The sequence below is a fragment of the Lactuca sativa genome, chromosome 2, assembly GCF_002870075.4.
Source record: "Lactuca sativa cultivar Salinas chromosome 2, Lsat_Salinas_v11, whole genome shotgun sequence".
NCBI lineage: Eukaryota > Viridiplantae > Streptophyta > Magnoliopsida > Asterales > Asteraceae > Lactuca > Lactuca sativa.
In genome coordinates, this window is record NC_056624.2 from 84,749,935 (window position 1) to 84,767,816 (window position 17,882).

Below are 17,882 nucleotides of genomic sequence, written 5' to 3' on the forward strand. Positions count from 1 at the left end.
ATATGAAGTATTTTATATGAATTATGTGATATGTGTGCATATTATCTGAATACTTGTTGTCTATGCTGGATGAACGTTTTTATACATGTTTTAAATGACTTAAACTGTATATGTATTTTATATCTACAAAAATGTTGGGGTAAAACATGGGTAGATGTAATATATGATGTGTGATAAAATGATGAGAAGCCTCGATGTTGTTGTTGATGCTTCTGTTATCTAGCGGAGTATGGATGACAACCACGGACTCTTCTAGACAATCCAATGGAACGCTAGCAGGCTCGCAACCTGTAGGTGTTTGGGAACGATGTGTTCAATGGTGTACTCCATCCCCTACATGGTTGTCTTTAGGACATTTATTGCTGAGGAACCCCCTTGGCTGTAGTGTCCATCCCGATATTGATCCTTAGTCTAGGTCGCTTATGATAGGTGTTTTAGGGACGTAATGTGAGGATAACAGAAACGGGTAATCGGGTTATTGTTGGTCGATGAAATTAATAAACTTATTTATTGTGGATTGAAAACCCTATGTGCTCACCAGGCTCCCAAGCCTGGCCCACTCAGTTTCTTGTATTACAGGTAGTGGCGCATGAGCATAGATGTTGGATGAGAGTTAAGGGATTATAGGCCTGTAAATACGAAATAATGTATTAAGGCGTATATTGTACTGTTTATGCTTTTGATCTGTATCAAACATGGCATCCCGAGGTTTTTAATGAAATACATTTTTTTGGAAATGTTTTTGATAAATCTTTATCATATTTTGTTTTTGGGAAAAAATTCCGCAACACTTTTATTTAAAATGTACTCTGATTTTTAAACAAAGCATAAACAAATCGGTCTTTCCTGGCAGTGAAAAATGGAGATGTCACAGTTGGTATCAGAGCATTAGTTTAAGCGAACTAGGAATTCGTAGGATTTATATACTTAAACTTAGAATGTTAAACGATGATTGTTAGATGTGAGCACTAGCTTATTTAGGAAGTATGCCTAATATGCTTTATGTGCTAAATGCTTTATGCTTTATACACTGGTATTTGGTCGGATCTATGGTCTGTTGCCGACCAGATCTGGAAACCTTATGTGTTTAGGATTCTAAACGTACGACTACGATATTATAACTAACATGTAAACGTTTCGGAGTGATAATGATGATTTAAATGTCTATCCTCAATAAAGATCTAAATTCACCCTATTCAGTGTATAGATCAAGATGGAAAGAACCCGCAGAGGAGTCGGGAATGCAAATGGAAACAAAATTCAACCCCCAGTGATACAACAAATACCTGTTAGTAAAAGCAGCACCTGATCCAATCACCATGGCTGGAGTACAAGCCATGATTCAAGCTATATTAACTGAACAAAGGGAAGAAATGAGGTAGATGTTGCAGAAGGATGAACCTACCATGCCCATTGAGCAATCCGAGCTGATTCTCGAGCAATCGGAGGAAGGGAACTATAGCCGCCAAGTGAGTCAAGTTGGGAATCAAGTGTAACGCCGAAATTTTTCAAAACAAAATTTTCATTTAAAATTACTTTTCTCCTTAACACTTTTCATAAAAATCCCATTTTGTTTGAATTACAATACATGACTCTTTTGTTCAATCAATTAATAAACCAGGATCTTCAAAACAACCGCTTCCTCTGGTGTGTACAATCGAGCCGGTGCCGTCCCGTGATCCGGAGAAAACCTGAAACACATAACACAAAACACTGTAAGCACGAAGCTTAGTGAGTTCCCCAAAATACCACTCTAACACATATTAGCCACTCAAGGCTATAACTCTGTTGACCTTCTGGTCAGTGTGTCTCAGTGGGACCCTCCAGTCCCAACTCTCGGTGGGCCCTCTGGCCCTAACTCTACGGACCCAAAGGTCCTAACTCTAAGAACTCTAAATCACATATCACTATAAATCTCAACACATAAACAACATAAAAATACACTGGCACATAATTCTAAAAATACCACATATAACATATATTAGCCACTCGAGGCTATAACTCTATAGGCCTTTGGGTCGTAACTCTGCGGACCCTCTGGTCCTAGCTCTATGGACCTTCCGGTCCTAACTCTGATATACACACAACATAAATCACATAGAAATAATGCAGTGCCACACATCACATAGGTAGCATATAATATCTCTATCACATAACTCTGTTACCACTCTAGGTAAAGTATAGTGAGAAGATTCACCTGCTACTGCCGACTGAAGAATAGTCTACGCTGCTCCAACCAGCGTCACGAACTCCACCACTAAATCTGTGACAACCCCAAATTTAACTCTGTTACAAACCCCATTTTCACTAACGGAACGTGTCACTATACGTTATTTTATGTAATATTCGAAATCGCCGATATCCGAATGTCTAAATTTAAACATGGCTTGATATTATTATAAGAAATATACCTCGTATGTGTTAACCCCGTTTAACCTAATGGAGTTGTATACCCTTTTCAACCACTTCACCCGGGTAAAAAGTTTTAACCCAGTTAACTTTAAACATCGGGTAGCCATGTATCGGGTGCGATTCCCGAGACATATGCAATGGGTGTGCACAACATTTGAACACTCATTTACTACACACCCACTCTCTCTCACTACCTTCTCTCTCTAGACTCGAAAACGACCCCGATTCCGCTACTTTCCGACTCCCAAACGTAAGTACTCATCCTCTATCTTATTTTAGACATGCTTCATTGAATTTGAGGGCCAAAAATCATAGGAATCAAGGTCCAAAGAGGAGTTTACGGCCTAAGAAGCTCCTTAGGCCGTAAACCCCCAAAACCAAGCCAAAGACCAAGTTTTTCCTTCTTGTGAGTTAGTATACTAATTAAGGCTTATAACTAGAAGAGTTTGGACATTAAAACACTAGAAATTGATGCTTAAAAAGGAGTTTACGGCCCAAGCATGTGCTTAGGCCGTAAACACCTCAAACACCCCATAAATCTATGTTTTAAGCCCCAAAAACACATCTAGGATGTTTGGTAATTTAGTCATAACAACAAGGAAGGCTTAAGTGCATTAAACATAATCATTTGAACACAAAAAGAGGAGTTTACGGCCAAGGCTAAGCATGGGCCGTAAACACCCAAATTTTTGTGTCAAACAAGTCCCTAAACTACCCTAATGCATGAAAGGAATTTATCTAGGGCCTATGGAAGTGTGTTGTACAATTAAACTTCACATTTGGGAACAAAATGGAGAGTTTACGGCCAAGGATGTTCTTGGGCCGTAAACTCCCCAAAAATGTATGCCAAATTGTTCCAAACTCACTATAGGGCCTTCTAGGATTTTTCTAAGCCATTTGGGACCATGTTGTACAAGTAAAACCTACATCTTGAAGGGTCTATAGGAGTTTACGGCCCAAGAACAAGTCTTGGCCGTAAACTCCCTAAAAATGACACAAATTATGATGTTTAATCCTTCCCTCTTGGTCCAAAACACACACCACTAAATTAAGGAAGTGAGATAAGGCCCTAAACACACATTTTGGAGTGTCACAAGAGTTTACGGCCAAGCCTAGGGAGCTTACGGCCGTAAACTCCCAAAGAATGGCTTTTAGGCCATAAACTCTAAGAGAGTGACCTCAAGGACCCTCCTGTAAATCATTCATGGCCTTGTACCACTCCCGGAAACCCTTTCTAGGCCTTAAAACCCCGAAAACGACACTAGAATGTCCAATTACTATGATGAAAAGCATAAGATGATTAACTTCTTGTAAAATACATATTTCATATGACATTAGGGTCCTAAAAGGTGCTCAAGTGGTTATTTGGTACCAAACACTCAATCGACACTATTACCCGATTTACCCGATTCACCCGATTTCCGCGATTTCAGGTGAGTTCATACCCCTTTAATGAACCTTTCAGATGTTTTAAATGTTTTAGGGGGGAGATACAAGTTGCTTATGAATGTTTATGTAAAGTTTTACAGAACGTTTTCAGAGTTACAAGGATTAATCACATGTGATTCATTACCTTTAGTTCAAATCACATGTGATTTGTCCTTATGCCTTATAAACAGGTTTCACTTTTTTTTTAAACTATTTTTAAACAATGAATCAGAATTTAAATGTTCTTTTGGAAAAATACTTTTATTTAATCAATTTGCTTATAAAATGTAACCATTCTGATACATTTATATAAATAAGAATTGGAGGACTTAGGACCGATACCTCGCCTTATTTCCTGTTCTTGTTTGATTGTGGGCTTAGGGTAGTAGTTATCCGTCCGACTGTCGTTGATTTCTTACTTATATAAAATATGTATATCAGTATGGGATAAGAATATTACTGCTTTCACTTAATGCTAAAGCCACTAACGTTCTAAGAAACATCCCCACTAAGATAACCATAATAGGTATGGTTAGGGTCGCTACCGCTACTACTCGCTAAAGTTATTACTATCTACACTATAATACTCACTATTACTAGACGATACACTAGTAAGAGAATACACTATGATCAATACTAAAAGATTACTACACTATAACCATAGAGAAAACACTAAACAAACAATAATACACTAACCCGCTATGAGATACTCTATTCGCTATTCACTACGCCCGGAGTGTTTCAGCAGGAGACAACTCTACATGTATAGATCTATACGGGGCAGACGCTATTACATCCCGACTGTTAATATCAGTCCGCGCCGTGCAGGCCCAGGGATGCCACTACTCACTATACTGTGCATGACCGGGGAGGTCATGGGATCCTCTATTATCTTCACTATTAGTAATATACAAGGAATACGCTACAACTACTTTAAAATACCACACTAAATGCTAAACTGCATCCCGAAGTAAGTAAGTATCTATCACTAAAGGAAGCTTGCACCTTTATCACTGATTACAGGCTCAACCTATTCCATCACACTTGTTATTTGGAGATTCGCCAATATGTTTTTACAATAATCTGTTTCAAATAAATGAAGAATGTATATTTTTCACCGATTGTCACTTACAATGTATTTCTGGAAAATATGGGATTTTCTAAAGTTTCTACTACTTATGAACATAAATGATACATTTTTAGCACTAATGCTTTGTATACAAAACTCACACTAAACTCTTATGAACTCACCAGCTTTATGCTGATAATTGTTTTCAAAATAACTTGTATCTTCAGGTCAAAGATCGACAGGTACAGACGCGGCATTTTTGGAGAAGGTGGAGCACACAAGACCCATCTCTTATTTTTGAATTGCTTTTGGGTGATTGTTAAACATTACAAAACACGCATGTAATTAAATTCACTATGTAATACTATGGTTGTATGTTTCTTGTTTCTACTATTATGCAATTGTGATGATACTGTTCACTACGTCATCCACCCCGAAACGTATTCCGCCGTTATCGGTTTTGGGGTGTGACAAAATCACCGAAACCAATAATCACCAATAACAACCAAAATACTCCTGGAAGTCAACTGGTCAACTCTTGGTCAAAGTCAACCCTCCTGGTTGACCCTACTCACCGAGTCAACCCGTCGACTCGTCGAGTCCCCATGCTCAGAACATCCCCAAACCGCGACTCAACTCGCCGAGTCACCTCGAGACTCGCCGAGTCCCACAACTCTGAGTCCCCTCGCACTCAACTCACCGAGTCCTCCCTTGACTCACCGATTCACGGCTCAACCAGAAGAAGGTTAGGACCTCACGACCAGACTCGCCGAGTCCAAGGCTATCTTCAACCAACTCGCCGAGTTCCTGCCTGATAAGATATTAACAAACTTAATGATCGATTAGATCTTCTTAACAGGTAATGCGATGGATGCAAAAGCAGTAAATAACACAAGTATGGATCAATATGTGTCGAATGATTAGATCAAACCATCCTCAGCAGAGCTCGACTAAGAACTTCCGCTGTAGAGGATTTTAGGGTTACAAGAACGATAATAATAAACTTGCTGAATAATTCTCTGATCGTTCTATTCTATTGTCTCTTTTAGAATGCATGCAAGCTCCTATATATACTAAACCCTACTAAACTCACGGATGGACAGGCCCATACCGGAGATACAAAATGGACTAGCTAACGAGCCCAATAGACACAATACTTAACACAAAACACGACCTAACAATCTCCCCCTTTGCGTCAACTTGGAGCGAGACTACTTCTTCTTCTTGCTTGGGCCAGCAGCGGGAACTTTCTTTACGGTATCAAACAGACATGTGATAAGAGCAAGGATAGTCTGTCTGAACCGAATGTACCATTGAATCATATCATCAAAGTACTTGATATCATCCGCTGTGTTCTGCTTGCATCTGTGGATGATCCCCAAAACGTGCTCCAAACAGGCAGTGGTGTATAGATGTTTGTCAGCCAAGGCGAAAAGACATTTCTGTCCTTCGTTCCTGGTAAACATGAACGAATTCCTCCTCGAGTCAATCTTCCCCATCTGCATTTGGTTGAGATCACTAGCAGAGCCAACAGGAGATATTGTAGGTTTCTTCTTAAATACGCTCGCAATCTCCTGATCCATCAATGCAACTTCCATGATGTAGCACACGAGCATCCTCTTGAAATGGTCGATGATCGGACCATATTCAGCTTCGTTGGTGAGGAGGATGTTGTGCAAGATAATCCAATCATGGGGATTAAGGTTGGGAAGATCTGCAAGGGAAATAGCATGTTCTGTTTTGGCAGATCCCCGAAGTACCTTGAACCGAACGTTGATGAAGTTACCTTCACTGTACGGCTTCAAGACCCGAACGTTGACAATTTTCTGAGCGCTCCAAGTCTGATATTGGGGTTGATCAGCCTTCAGATAGAAATTGATTAAGTCCCGATCAACCTGTGGATGAGTATGAGGGAACTCTGCAACGTTGTTAAAGGCATGAAAGATAAAATCCTTTCGGGTCAGTGGCATGTCGAACTGTGAGTCGACAGTGTTAGACCGATCTAAAGAGATCACAGGTTCCAGCCACAAGATACTCGGTGTGTCGATGGCTTCTTTAATCATCCTCTCAAGAGTTCAGGAAGGAAACAAAGTTTTCCTGCTCTCAAGAAGGTCGTGGGCTTCCTTCTGTTTACGTTCGGCTTCTTTAGCCTCTCTTGCCACACGAGCACTGATGTCAGCCTCATTGTGTCGACTTTTATGCTTCAACAAGTCGGCGATTGTCTCATTATCTTCTTCTTCTTCCTCCTCAGCAATCTTTTTTCCTTTGTCTTTCACACCGGAACCGGAGGCTTGGCCTACTGGAGGAGGTTCGGTAGTGTGAGTTGCTGTGGAAGTAGGAGGTGGTTGAAACATTGTTTCCTTCTCTCCCCCTTGTTTTGGAATGGACACGAAATCAAGGAGCCCTTCGATATTACTGAGTAGGGCGAGGGCGGGAGCGAGCTTCTCTGCAAGGTCACGCCTCACAGTGTAGTTAAGAATTGGATCATGTGCTTCTAGGATGTTGGAGATGGTAGAGTGGACATTCGAAACCCACGATTTGATGACCTCCCCTTCAAATCGAAGAGATTCAATCTCCTGTTGAGAGTTGGAGAGTTGAATGCTCTTGACCTTCAGAGCGGTAGTCTTCCTGGCTAGAACATCCATGAGAGTGTTCTTGGCAGCCAAATCTTCTTGAAGCTTGGAGAGACGTTCTTCGATGGTTGTTCGGAAAGCTGAGTTGTCGTCAGAAATTGTTTGACGAAGAGAAGCGAAGGACTTCAACTCAGTTGCGACTGATGTTGCTAGCTGGTGGACAATAGGTTCCAGCATAGTCTTGGCGGCGTTGGCAGTCTCCTGTAAAGACTTCAACAGGGAAGAGGCATCAGTAAATAGTTTATCGACTTTTTCGGTTGCAGCCTGACAGGCTTTGGTAGAGGCATCTATGGCGGTGGTTGCAGAAGCAAGTGAAGCTTGTTGAGCTTTGGAGAAAGCATCAATAATTTTCTGAACTGCAGCTTCAGATAGGAATGACTGAGAAGTGGAAGGGGAGGCGATGAGCAAATCAATTTTGTCATGGAGCTCCTGGAGATGCCTTTTAGTGACAGGAGCGTCGTCATCGTCATCGCTTTGTACTTGAAACGGGCTATAGTAGACCGAGTCAAAAGTCATATTCTCCCTGCCAAGGAGTGGTTCTTCTCCCTCTGATGCGTGACCAGGAGAAGATGGTGGTGGTCAAGCTGGTGGTTCAGTAGTGTGGGTAGGTTCGAGTTGTGTTGCTTGTTCGGGTGTAGGTGTGGGTTCGGTTTCTGGAGTGGTTTCGGGTGTTGGGGTGGATTTAGGTGCGTCAATATGAACCCCCGTATCAGATACGTTGGTTCTAACATCTGCAGTGGTTGTGGTAGTTGCGTCGGTGAATATTGGTGGAGGTATTGGGATGGAAGTGGGTGGTATTTGAGTAGTGGAAGTTATGGGGGGAATAGAAATAGGAATGGTTTTAGGTGGAGAGGAAATTGGAGAAGTAGAGACATGAACTTCAGGGGTCGGAGATCTGGGTGGAGTGTTGCCACGTGGAGAGTCATCAGAATCAGAACTGTCACCCTCAGATTCGCTTGAGGAGGAAGCGATAACCAGCTTTCGCCTCGGCTGAGTTTTTCTCCTCTTCTGCTGGGGAGACTGAGCAGCCCTGGTGGGTTTCCTCTTCTTTAGAGACGGGCCTTTTGCCCCCTTGACCACCTGTTTTCCCTTATCAGCCTTCTTGCCTCTTGGAGCAGGCTTGTCGGCGTCATGAATGGATTTCAGCATCTCCGGAGTAAGATCCCTTGGACCAGAATGCTTGAACTCCTTGTACGTCCTGATAATCTGGCTATCAGCGGGAACATCCCCATACATGGTTTCCGGAATAGACCCGTTGAACGGAATCTTTGAAGCGTCCGACACAATGATCTTCATGGTATGAAAGGTACCAATCGAAGACATTGGAGCACCAGCGACAATGGGGACGGTGTACTTGTCCATCACCCATTTCGTGATAATGGTCCAGAACCGAGCATACGAAATCTCTGAATGTATGGAAGTGGAGGAGAGACTCTGAATGAGTTGTTGCCACAGAACGGACCCGTAGTCCATGTTGATGCCATTATAGATACCATACATTATGGAGAGAAATAAACGGTTGGCTCCATCAGACCCGACACTTCGTTCAGATAAACCCTTGAACAAAACAGTGAACATCCCATTCCACTGTGGAGGTAGGCACGACTTCTTGAATTTCGTCACCATAGTAAGCACCTCCGTGTATCCCATGTTGTAGAACATGTTGAACAAATGACCCATGGGGATGGATTCCAGATTAACCTTGGAAGAATCCACGTCAAACCCTAACAATGAGCAGAACCACTGCTTTGAAATCGACACCTTGTGCTCAAAGACATCAAAGAAGATTCTGTCGACGACCTTGTCGTAGTGAGCGGTGGCAAAGATTTGTGACAAGAATTCCATTGGAACAGTTTCAGCCCTGGTAAGTGCAGGAGCGATTGGAGAAAACTTCAGACACTCGATGATGGGGAACATGAATGCGTCGTAAGAATGAGGGGTTAAATCGATGATCAAGCTTTGCTGTGGGCGAATGGGCAAAATGTGGGATGTTGCGTGAACTGAGGAAGAATCTGCCATTGCTATGAAGAAAGTAGAGGAGATAATGAATAGTGAAGGTTTAGGGATTTCTTGCTCTCTGGGAATTTTAATTGCAGTAAAGAGGTAAACGGTGGATGATGTTGCCTTTTATACTGTGGGTTAAGGAGAGAGAGAAAGATCTTCCCAAATATTCGATTGAAAAACGAAGGGTTTTTCAGAGTTGACTGATGCGTGACAGTTGGGGTTGCCGATGATCATGCATGAGAGAGAATGTCAGGCCCCTAATAACACGCCTTCCCATCAGGCGCCGTTTGGAGATGAAACGGTTCAGATTCGCACGCTTCCCTCTTGCGCCGTTTGAAATCAAATCGATTAGACTCCCGCCTGAGTCATCATGTTGTCATCTTATCCCTTTAGAATAAAATAGCATCTTTTAAAAAAATTCTCCCACGTGGATCAATATTTACCACATCCTTTAATAAATCACCAATCCAATTAAAATGCCTTGTAATTAATAGAACCTGAATTTTGGAAAATCAAAGATTTTCGTGCTTAGGGTGTAAAAGAAAAGAAATAAAGCAACACTTTTGGGAAAATATGTGATGTCAATAAAGACACGAAACAAATGATCCCGGGCACGAATCTCTTCCTTCAAAGTCAAGAGAGACTTTAAAGTGTTTGTGTGGTTTCCTGTTGAATATCGATCAGACACTTATTAAGAAGTGTTGAAAGGCTTCTTTTAATTAGGCTTATGAGGGTGGATATCGCTTCGATTCAAAATTCCTAATCTTGATATAAGACAGAAATCGAACGAAGTACTTGTGAGACCGGTGTAGTCTGTTGAACAAGTAGGTTGGAGATAATTTAATTTGGCTAGGAAATTTATAAAATCTCAACAAAAATTAAAACTGGATCCCAAGGAAGAAATGTTATGGTTTTTAACAATTTCATAGGAATCACACAAAATAGAAATAGAGATTTTATGTTGTACCCCCATGGATAAGTCCGTCAATTCATCAGTGAAAGCTAGAACAAATTAATTGTTCACCGTCAATGCATCTTGGGTATTTGAATGTTGGGTTTCACTTAGCACGTAGTGGCACGAAGCTAAGATCATAAACACAGAAATTGTGCAACCATAAACCTCAGTGGTAATTTCTAAGAGTCTCAAGGGTTACGTTTGTGAAGCGAATGTGATGGAGAAATGCAATGTAGATGGTGTAAAGAAATCAAAGTACCTCTGCTATATAAAAAAATAGGACCAAGCAGAAAACTCATATCTCATGTGAGAAGAGAGTTAGGTAGCTCATGATTAGAATAAATAAGAAAGCCTAATTGGGAAGACAAGGTTTGTTTATACCAAGTCAGTAAGGCCTATTATTCAGAATCAGGTGAGGCTTTGGACACATACAGCAGCATGCTTCTAGGGACACTTAGCTAATGAAATTATATACCCACAAGAAAAGGAAAAAAAATAACAATAAAAGCCAAGCTAAATAAGATAATAATAAAAAAATAAAATATTTTTGGAGTTTTTGAATTTGTGAAAGAAAAGAAAAAAAATATTTTTGGAATTTTTGATAAAATAAAAAAAATAAGACACACAAAAAAATTGGAACCGAACCTGAGCGTTCGGTCTATTTCGGGTGAGAAAAATTTTGGAACCGAACCCGAATGTTCGGTTGATTTCGGTCGCCAAAGAAAATAGATTTGAAAAAGAGAATAACTTTGACAATAAGAGAAATGAATTTGGAAAATTTATACATAAGATCTACAACCAAGGAAACTACCTTTGAGTGATGAGCGAAAAGCAGATAATGCAACTGAACCCGAGCGTTCGGTTCATTTCGGTACATTAGCACAAGACCCGAACCCCAACGTTCGGTCTATTTTGCTTCTTGCTTTTGAGCTTGAGAGGTAATTTTTGGTATTGACTCGGATTCCATCATACCTAGCCCTTGTAGTATTTTGTTAAAAGATGCTTCAGGAAGTGCTTTGGTGAAGATGTCAGCCAGTTGATCAGTGGTTCGAACAAAGTGTATTTCGACGTTCCCATCTTCCACATGATCCTTAATGAAGTGATACCTTAGTGCTATGTGCTTAGTCTTGGAGTGTTGTACTGGGTTATGACAGATCCTAATTGCACTTTCAGAGTCGCAATATAGTGGGATCTTTTTCATATTGAGTCCATAGTCCCTGAGTTGGCTTTGGATCCAAATCACTTGAGAAGTGCAGGAGGCAGCTGCGATGTATTCTGCCTCAGCGGTAGACAGGGATACACAGGTTTGTTTCTTTGATTGCCAACTAACCAAATTCCCGTCAAGGAATTGGCAGCCTCCAGTGGTCCTTTTCCTGTCTAGTCCATAACCTCCAAGGTCTGCATATGAGTAGGCTTGAACGAAAAAGCCTGAGTTGGATGGATACCATAGACCTAAAGAGGTAGTTCACTTGAGATACCAGAGTATGTTCTTCACTGCAAGCATGTGAGGTTCACGAGGATTTGCCTGAAATCTAGCACAGTAACAAACAGAAAACATTATATCAGGCCTGCTAGCAGTAAGGTACATTAAAGAACCAATCATTTGACGATATAGCGTAATATCGACTACTGGTTTATCCAAGGATGTAGTGAGCTTGGTGTCGAACGCCATTGGAACTTTAACCTTTAAGTCTCCCATCATGCCAAATTTAGCAAGGAGAGTCTTCGTGTAAGCTTCCTGGTTAATAAAGATGCCTTCGGGTCCCTGTCTAATATTTAAACCAAGGAAAAAGTTAATTGGACCCATTGAGCTCATTTCAAATTTAGTCTCCATCAGCTTTCTGAATTCAGCCGTTAAGCTAGGATTCGTTGAGCCAAAGATGATATCATCGACATAGATTTGAACAATCATAAGGTGGTTACCTTCCTTCTTACGAAAGAAGGTTGGGTCAACCGAACCTTTTTTGAATTTGGACATCTTTAAAAACTTGGTTAGCGTTTCATACCAGGCCCTCGGTGCTTGTTTCAGTCCATATACCGCTTTGTCCAGAATATAACAATGATTGGGGTATTTTTCATTGACAAATCCAGGTGGTTGCTCTACGTACACCGTTTCTTCGAGTTCTCCATTTAGAAATGCGCACTTTACGTCCATTTGGAAGACCTCAAAGTTCTTGTGTGCAGCATATGCAAGAAATATTCGAACAGATTCCAGCCTAGTCACAGGAGCAAAAGTTTCCTCATAGTCGATTCCTTCCTCCTGGCAGTATCCTTTCACCACTAGACGAGCTTTGTTTCTAATCACATTGCCTTCCTTGTCCATCTTATTTCTAAAGACTCATTTGAGACCAACAACCGAGGCATCCTGAGGAGTTGGAATGAGGCACCAAACTTTATTTCTTTCGAATTCATTAAGTTCGTCTTGCATAGCTTGAACCCAATCGGAGTGATCAAGAGCAGTGTTAACTGTCTTTGGTTCAACTTTTGAAACGAAGGAGTTAAACATACAGAACTCTACTTTTGAAAATAAGGAAGTTTGCTTTGCCTTTAGTTGAGATCGGGTCAGGACCTCTTCAGAGACATTACCGACAACCTGTGAAACAAGATGATCTCTGGTCCATTTGACAAGAGGAGGGTAATTTGGATCATAGGATGGATCCAATTCAGCATTTACCATCTCTTCTAGTTCCGATTGACTATCATCGTCATAAGACATATCGACATTCTCCCCCTCGACATGTGAGCATCCAGGCGTATCTTGACTTTCCGGAGCTACAGGAGTTTCGGGTGGTGTTGAGCTTTCGGGTACCACAGGACTTTCAGGTACAGATTGGCTTTCGGGTACAGCTGGGCGTTCGGGAGCAGCTGGAGAACAGTTCTCCCCCTCAACATGTGAGCCCGGCTGTGAAGAAGAAGGTGGATCCTCCCCCTCAACGGAAGCATCGTGCTGTGGAGGGTCGTTGGAACTTGATCCTCCTTCATTCACTTGCTTGGCAACATTTTCGATGAGTTGCTTTAGATGATCTACTTTGTTGTCTGCTGCACTAGCTTCCGAGAGAGTGGCCTTCTCTGGTTCATCGAATAACTCAACAAACTTCTCAAATAGGTTTGCAATCGAGGCTGTGACTTGGCCTGTTTGAGAAAAAAATTTCTCCAACTGTGTCTTCACTGGCCTTCAGCTTTTTGACATAGCTGTCATCGAAAGTCACATAATAAGTTTCTTCAATCTTCCTCGAACGTTTGTTCAAAACCCTGTATGCTTTCGAAGTGAGAGAGTATCCCAGAAATATCCCTTCATCGGCTTTCACGTCAAACTTGTTACAATGTTCTTTAGAATTGAAGATGAAACACCGTGAGCCGAATACGTGGAAGAATTTGACATTTGGCTTCCTGTTGTTGATGATCTCATAAGGAGTGAGATTAAAGCGTTTATTGAGATAGGACCTGTTCTGCGTAAAACATGTTGCAGCAATAGCATCAGCCCAAAAATATAAAGGTAAAGAGGCAAAACTTAGCATGGTTCGGGCCGCCTCACACAAAGATCAGTTTCGTCTTTCGACAATTCCGTTTTGTTGAGGGGTGTAGGGAGCTAAGAAGTTGTGACTGGTTCCTTTTTCTGCCAAGAAGTCTTCGAATTCTTTATTTTTGAACTCCAGCCCATTGTCGCTCCTGATGTTGCGAACGACTTTCCTCAGCTGCACTTCAACCTGCTTGATAAACATCTTTAGCTTGAGAGTTGCTTCAGATTTGTGCTTCAGAAAGAACACCCATGTAAAACGTGAAAAGTCATCAACAATGGCAAGAATATACTTGCTACCGCCGATGCTTTCGATAGATGATGGACCACACAAGTCAATGTGAATTAACTCTAATGGTTCAACAACTTTAGTGTTTACAATCGATGGGTGACTTTGACAACTCTGCTTCCCCATTTCACACGCAGCACATAAATGTTCTCGATCGAATTTGAGCAATGGAAGACCCCGAACATGACCACCTGTGACAAGTTTGTTGATATCCTTGAAGTTGAGATGAGAGAGCCTTCGGTGCCACAACCAGCTTTCGTCAGATTGTGCTTTGGATAACAGGCAGATAGCTGGATTACTCTTTTTGTTTTCTTTTCAATTATCTCTGAACCCTCATCGTCGAAAGAGACCTTGAGACCGATACCTCCAACAAGCTGAGATACACGAATGAGGTTGTGCTACAGTCCTTCAACGTATGCAACCTTTCTGATTGTGAAATCTCCATTTGTTATCATTCCATAGCCTTTTATCGTGCCGAATGAGTGGTTCCCGAACTTGACATTTCCACCGTTTGAAAGAGACCGAAATTCCCTCAGCTCTTCCTTCCTTCCTGTCATGTGACATGAGCAGCCATTGTCAATATACCATTCTTCATCAAACTGCTCGTCACTGATAACCTGCAAAAATTAAGCAGATTTAGGAACCCAAAGTTTCTTAGGTCCACGTGAGCCTTTCACAGGAACAAGAATAGTAAGAGAGATGTCAACAAGATATGTTCTTTTTATTAAAGTTGTTTCATCTTTCTTTTTAATGGTGAAAACCTTAATTTTATTGGGATTTGTTACTGTCGGTTTGGATTCAGGTTTAGGCATTTGGACATTGGGATGATTTTGATTTGTTTTGACTGAGGAAACCTTCGATTTTCCTTTCAAATCTGCTGAAGATTTTGGTTTTTGAGTATGAATAGAATTGGATTTAGAATGAGGTTGAGAGGAATTAGAAGAATTAGAATGAGAGAAGTTAGATTGGGAAGTTTTGCATTCTTGAGGTCCTGAGTGACCCTTTTGTTTTTGGTCATTTGTGGGACCGAATCTTGAACTTTGGTCGCTTTTGCTCTCGGAACCGAACCTATGCTTTCGGTAGCTGGTGTTCTCTGAACCGAACCTATGCCTTCGGTTGTCATATTTTTCAGAACCGAACTTGTCCTTTCGGTTGTTATTATTTTCTTGCGGTCTAACAACACTTTCCTCTGACTTCGAATTTCTGTCATGATAAGAGAAATGGGCGTTTTGAGATTGCCAAAAGTGTTTTCATTCATGGAGATTCTTCTTGTATCTCCGGTTCCTTTGCTGTTTTTGATTCTTCACTTGCTTTGGCTGTCGATGGATATTGGCTTTTTGCTTTTGCTTCTTGTCAGTCGGTGCAGGAACTCCTTTTTCTTCAGGAACATCTTTTGTACCACTAGTACTTGGTATGTCGAAGTTATCAGGCTTGTTCAAAGGCTCTGACACATATCTGCCTTTGGTTTTCCAGGACGTCCGTTCTGACAGACCAACGGTTTCATCAGCATTGTCGATGGGGGCGGACCAGAAGAACTCATCACAACCATCAGCATTATCTTCATTTACAATGGCCGTGAGTTCGCCTGTCTGATGTTCGGTTACTCCTATGACCTTATACACCTGATTTGGAGTCGTCCTTACCTTTTGGTATACAACAGCCTTTTCTTCAAGGATCGGGGACTTTTGTTGGGACAGACGAGCAAACTCCACATAATTTTCTGAAATAAGATTTTTGTGGTTTTTGGGTTCGCTTTTGACAAACTCAGAACAATCCACTTCATCCTCTACAGAAATTTCACTCGTATCATCATCCTCATTAAGCTCAGATGCATTTTCAACATCAATTTTAGTTTCTGAACTCAAGTTGGCATTCAATGAGTCAAACTTTTGTATGGTTTCGGTCCTTAGTTTCAATTTATCATTTTCATCCAAAAGGTTTTTCAGCATGTCCTTATGGTCCTTGGACTTTATGAAAGATTCAATTTTGTCTAGTCCATACATATAAGTCGGATTTACATCCTCAGACGAGACTACGCTTTCGCAATTATATGCTTCAACGTCGATTTCATCTTCCTTAAACTCAAGGAAGGGCAAAATCATGCGATGAATTTTCTGTCCTATTTCACAGTTAAGATGAAGTTGAGTGATGTTAGAATAAAGACGCTTAGCAATCAAACAAAAGACATTTCTTTGTTTCAAAAGTTTTAAATTGTCTCTTTGTAAATAAATGTTTTCGTCTTTGGATTTGATCAACTCCAACTCCTTCAGCTTTATCCACATCCTCCGTTCCTCACTCTTTGAAGACACCCTGCTTATTTGGTCAGTTAGGTTAGAATTGGTGACCCGTGTTTGAGTTAAACTGCTGTCTAGATATGAGATTCTTGAATTTACATTTTTTAATTCCTTTTCATATGAATTTTGTGGGACTTTGAATGAAACAAAAATGGATTGTACCTTCTTGATTAATTCATCAAGCTCATTAAACTGCACGCTGAGAGGTTTTGCTGTGAAACATAAGTCCTCTCGCTCCTTCTTGTCTTCATTCCCACCGTCTGTGTTGTATCCCCTTATTTGAGATACATCCGACACCATCAGACATTTTCCACCGCTTCCTTCACCTTTTGCAACATAAGCCTTTCCATGAGATGGCTTTCTAACTTCATCATCCTCAGAATCGGTTGACCAGACTTCCACGCCACCGAACTCATCATCCGCTACCGAACCCTGCACAATTAAAGCATTCATAGAAGGGTTAGCAGTAGTTTTCTTTCTCTTGATCTCTTCCAGCTTTTTCATCAACATAGCTTCTTCATCTTTTTCTTCATCCTTTTCTGCCATTTTCTTTAGGACACAGTCTTTGGCATAGTGGTTCTTTCCTCCACAGTAGTAGCAGTTCACCCCAGAATCCCCTTCAGCTTTCGGCTCTTTCTTTGCTTCTTCTGTCTTCGGTTCCTCCCTCACTTTTTCAGAACTATAGCTTCCCTGCCAATTCCGGTTCTTATTGGTAGGAAACCTTTTCTTAATAAACCTCTTTGGATTTGACACCATCATTGCATAGTCTTCAGAGTTAAGGTCATAGTCTTCTAAGTTAAGGTCTTCATCTTCCATCACACTTTTGCTTTTAGAAAGAAGGGCCAAGGAACCCAAGCTTGAAACCACATTCTTTTCTTGCAAGACAATATTTTCTTGGGATTTCAAAATTCCTACCAGCTTAGCCAATGAATAAGATTTGAATTGCTCATGAACTTTAACAGTGGACACAACCGCTCTCCACTCAGATCTAAGACCATTCAAAAACGTAACTTTTTGTTCAATCAACTTCCTTTCAATATCGTGTTTAATCATCTTACTGAGAAGATGATTGAAGCGATCGAATGTCTGAGTAACAGTTTCCTCAGGATTCTGCTTAAATTCTCCAAACTCAGATAAAAGTAGGGTCTGAATGGAATGCTCAAGATCTTTGTCTGTGGAATATAACTCTTGTAGCCTATCCCATATTTCTTTGGCAGTGCTGCATGAACTCACTAGCCTGAAAGTATCCGATTGAAGAGCGAATCTGATTAGTCTCAACGC